A 5,269-nucleotide genomic window follows, 5' to 3' on the forward strand; every position below is an offset into this window, starting at 1 on the left:
GGTGACTGAGTGTGTGTGTGTAGTCAGTCTGTCTATCTGTCAATCCATTCGCTGTATTTAACAGCTGCTGTGTAATAAAGTCACACACCCTTCCTCCCATGAGGAGAGAGAAAGGGGAGGGGAGGTGCAAAATAAATATCAATGACTCAGCAAGTCTTCAATACCTGGTACAGGTGTAATTGTAACTATAGCAACGGTTATCTATAGCAACTTTATATCATATTGTTAATAACCTCTGTTGTCAGAACCATATACTAGCCCAGCCAATCAACACGTTGCCTCAGGGGCATGGTAGAGAGGGGTGTAATTTGATTGGCTGTTAATCTCAAATATCAACAACCTTTCGCCAGAATCACAAACACTGTCTTTAATACTCAAATCCAGTGCATTTCTTTATCTCAAAGCGAGACAACTCAAACATACTACACACAATTTTGTGGTTTTATTTTGCAGTGCTTTGAGTTCTTTTGGTCTTGTGTGATTTGTTGAGCAGTCCCATGTTGTGTAATTCGGAGAGCAGCACTTTGCTCTATTGAGCAGTCGGACCATATGTTTTCTGGGCACAAATCTGGTTTGATGTGTGTATATTGCTGTAGGTCATGTTGTGTAATTCGGAGAGCAGCACTTTGCTCTGTTTTGGTTCAGAGGAGTTCATTATCGCAAACAAACTCTGTCGACCTTCTTGTCAGACAGTCGGAGCATATGTTATCTGGGCACAAATCTGATATGGTTTGATCAACTGTATATTGCTGTAGTTCAGTTGAGTTTAATTCAATGAAACAAGCTTTGATGATATTATTATTGGAAGAATTGTTTTTGTGCAATGCTTTTCCAGCCATTTATGCTCTTAAAACTAGGGTTTTTGGTCTGATCCACTTGGCGCCCCATAGAAGAAAAGGTTCTGGAAGGGAGCTGACAGACCTGTACTGAGCTGGGGGAACCTGCAGCTATATACTGTTGCGGTAAAATGTTTAAAACCATGTACAGTACACCAAACCGTATCAGTCTACATTTTTAGAAAACAAACAACTGCCTCACAAGAAGTTCAACAGAGTTTATTATAGTGAATGAACTCCACTGAACTACAGCAATATACAGTTCAAGGTCTGTGATTTTGTGTCAGGATCCTGCTCGGTCCATTTTGTGTTTGCCTGTTTTGTCTCGTGTTTCTTGTGTGTGTTCTCCATGTGTTTCCCTGCATTTGTTTTTACATGTGCTCTTTGTGTTTTTGTTATGCCATGTGTTTTCTGTTTTGTCCTAAGACTCCGCCCCCACCTGCCCTCTGTCACTTCCTGGATTCCCTGTCACCAATAACCACACCTGTCGTCCGTTAATCAGTCCACTCATTGTCTTAATTAGTTTCTCCTGTCCCCTGTTTGTTTCCCACCAATTGAATGTCTCCCTTCTAGTATTTAAGTTCAGTCTCCCCAGTGTTCCATGTCTGATCGTCACTTAAAGTCTGTATGAAAGACTCTGTCTGTCTGTCCGTGATTCTAGAGTTTAACTCTTCCACCTTCCCTGATTATCTGCCGGTGTGAGATAAGTTCTTGGTTTTTGTATTTTTTCTCTTTTGCTCTGCCTGCTTTGTTTTTGGATCTTTTGTGTGTTACCTTTTGGACTCTGACTTTTTGCATCTTTTATGTTTTGACTTTTTGAACCCTTTTTGGAAACCTGTTTGTGGACAAATAAACACAAGTTTTGCCAGCAATTTGGGTCTGCTATTGGGTCTCTTTTCCCTCCCTACGGAACCTAACAGTACGATCAGACCAAGATGGACCCAGCGGACCCAAACCTGATGGAGAACAGACAAACACAGTTTGACCCGTATTGTACGTCGTTTGATTTTAAAGCTAATGAGGCCATACATCTGCTCCCGTGGGAGATATTTTGGGACGGTGAGTCAGCGAGTGGAGAGGACTGGGTTACTGATGACGAGTTCTCAGAGGATGAGTGGTCTGAGAGTGGCGTCATTGAGCCCGAACCCGGACCCAGCCGAGACTCTCTGTTTGAGGGTAGTCGGTTGGCTATCCGGCCAACCCCGTTCAGAACACCACCTCTGGTCTCGCCACAACCAGTTCCTGAACCCGGACCCTGCCGAGACGCTCTGTTTGCGGGTAGTCGGTTGGCCATCCGTCCAACCCCATTCAGAACGCCACCTCTGTTCTCGTCCCCTCCGCTTCCAGCACCCCCTTATGATATTGAGGAGGATGTCAGCGAGTGGATCGATGGGGGCTTTATATTGGGGGACCGCTTTTTTGAGAAGCCAGCCAGTGCTGATGACTGGGAGGCCTATGACTCTGAGGATGACTCGGATGAGGAGGAAGAGATGGACACAGCTTCCGCCCCTGCTCAGATGACCGCCGTCGCCCCCGTTGCTCCCGCACCTAAGACTCCATCTCCAGCACCTCCTGCACCTCTCACACCAGGGCCAGTGCCAGCACCCTGCCGGATCCCCGTTCCAACACTCCACTGTGAGCCCGGTGGGTGGATCGGTGGGGGTTATTTCATGCGTGATCAGCACTTCATCTACACCGATGAGCTGGAAATGGCGGACACGACTCCTGCTCCAGCTCCCCAGTTAACCCCTGCTCCTCGTCCAGCGTCCGCCCCCCAGCTGACTCCTGCACCTCTTCAAGCTCCAGCTTCCCGGCTGACCCCTGCACCTCCTCGAGCTCCAGCTCCCCGGCTGACCCCTGCACCTCTTCGAGCTCCAGCTTCCCGGCTGAACCCTGCACCTCTTCGAGCTCCAGCTCCCCGGCTGACCCCTGCACCTCTTCGAGCTCCAGCTCCCCGGCTGACCCCTGCACCTCTTCGAGCTCCAGCTTCCCGGCTTAACCCTGCACCTCTTCGAGCTCCGGCTCCCCGGCTGACCCCTGCACCTCTTCGGGCCCCAGATGCCCGGCTGACTCCTGCGCCTCGTCGGACTTCAGCCCCTGAGCCATTCCGCTCTCCTACAGCTCCTGCTGCTGCTGCCCCCGCAGCTGCTACCCCTGCTGCTGCGTCTCCTGCAGCTGCTCCTCCTGCATCCACTGCAGCCACTCCTGCTTCTGCCCAGGCATCTCCAGCTCCAGCAACCCGGCCTACCCCTGCACCTCGCAGGGCTCTAGCTCCAGCGTCAGCTCCAGCAACCCGGCCTACCCCTGCACCTCGCAGAGCTTTTGCTCTAGCCCCAGAGTCATTCCATGCCCCTGTCCGCAGTGTCCCGACTGCCCCTGTCCGCAGTGTCCCGACTGCCCCTGTCCGCAGTGTCCCGACTGCCCCTGTCCGCAGTGTCCCGACTGCCCCTGTCCGCAGTGTCCCGACTGCCCCTGTCCGCAGTGTCCCGACTGCCCCTGTCCGCAGTGTCCCGACTGCCCCTGTCCGCAGTGTCCCGACTGCCCCTGTCCGCAGTGTCCCGACTGCCCCTGTCCGCAGTGTCCCGACTGCCCCTGTCCGCAGTGTCCCGACTGCCCCTGTCCGCAGTGTCCCGACTGCCCCTGTCCGCAGTGTCCCGACTGCCCCTGTCCGCAGTGTCCCGACTGCCCCTGTCCGCAGTGTCCCGACTGCCCCTGTCCGCAGTGTCCCGACTGCCCCTGTCCGCAGTGTCCCGACTGCCCCTGTCCGCAGTGTCCCGACTGCCCCTGTCCGCAGTGTCCCGGCTGCCCCTGTCCGCAGCGTCCCGGCTGCCCCTGTCCGCAGCGTCCCGGCTGCCCCTGTCCGCAGCGTCCCGGCTGCCCCTGTCCGCAGCGTCCCGGCTGCCCCTGTCTCCAGTGCCCTGACTGCCCCTGTCTCCAGTGCCCTGACTGCCCCTGTCTCCAGTGCCCTGACTGCCCCTGTCTCCAGTGCCCTGACTGCCCCTGTCTCCAGTGCCCTGACTGCCCCTGTCTCCAGTGCCCTGACTGCCCCTGTCTCCAGTGCCCTGACTGCCCCTGTCTCCAGTGCCCTGACTGCCCCTGTCTCCAGTGCCCTGACTGCCCCTGTCTCCTGTGCCCATGTCTCGAGTGCCCATGTCTCGAGTGCCCCTGTCTCGAGTGCCCATGTCTCCTGTGCCCCTGTCTCGAGTGCCCATGTCTCCTGTGCCCCTGTCTCGAGTGCCCATGTCTCCTGTGCCCCTGTCCCAGGTTCTCTTGTCCTTGTCCCAGGTGTCCCTATCCCAGGCACCTGTGTCCCTGTCCCAGGTTCTCCTGCCCCTGTCCCGAGCGCTCCTGTCCCGAGCACCCCAGGCGCCCCTGTCCCAGGTGTTCCTATCCTGGTCGAGGAGGCGTGTTGTGACCTCCTCGCCCCCAACAAGGCTCCCAGTCGCCTGCCTCATTCGGGGCGTCCACCCGGCCAACTGCCAAAGACTCTGCCCCTGTCTGACCACTCATCCGGCCGGCCACCAGATACTCTGCCCCTGTTTGGGTCCCCATCCGGGTGGCCACCAGATACTCTGCCCCTGTTTGGGTCCTCATCCAGCCGGCCACCAGATACTCTGCCCCTGTTTGGGTCCTCATCCGGCCGGCCACCAGACACTCTGCCCCTGTTTGGCCGCTCGTCCGGTCGGCCGCCAGACACTCTGCCCATGATTGTCCACCGACCCGGTCATCCACCAGGCTCTTCGGTCGTCCACCCGGCTAGCTTCCTGACCCGTGGTCTGTGTCCAGCTTTCTGCCCACCTGCCTTGCCCTTGACCCCCTCCACCCACCCTACGCGGACTCTTTCAGGTTTTGCAAAGGCCGTCTGGAATCCGGCCCTTAGGGAGGGGGTACTGTCAGGATCCTGCTCGGTCCATTTTGTGTTTGCCTGTTTTGTCTCGTGTTTCTTGTGTGTGTTCTCCATGTGTTTCCCTGCATTTGTTTTTACATGTGCTCTTTGTGTTTTTGTTATGCCATGTGTTTTCTGTTTTGTCCTAAGACTCCGCCCCCACCTGCCCTCTGTCACTTCCTGGATTCCCTGTCACCAATAACCACACCTGTCGTCCGTTAATCAGTCCACTCATTGTCTTAATTAGTTTCTCCTGTCCCCTGTTTGTTTCCCACCAATTGAATGTCTCCCTTCTAGTATTTAAGTTCAGTCTCCCCAGTGTTCCATGTCTGATCGTCACTTAAAGTCTGTATGAAAGACTCTGTCTGTCTGTCCGTGATTCTAGAGTTTAACTCTTCCACCTTCCCTGATTATCTGCCGGTGTGAGATAAGTTCTTGGTTTTTGTATTTTTTCTCTTTTGCTCTGCCTGCTTTGTTTTTGGATCTTTTGTGTGTTACCTTTTGGACTCTGACTTTTTGCATCTTTTATGTTTTGACTTTTTGAACC

Source organism: Sprattus sprattus (genome assembly GCF_963457725.1).
Source record: "Sprattus sprattus genome assembly, chromosome: 3".
NCBI classification, from domain to species: domain Eukaryota; kingdom Metazoa; phylum Chordata; class Actinopteri; order Clupeiformes; family Clupeidae; genus Sprattus; species Sprattus sprattus.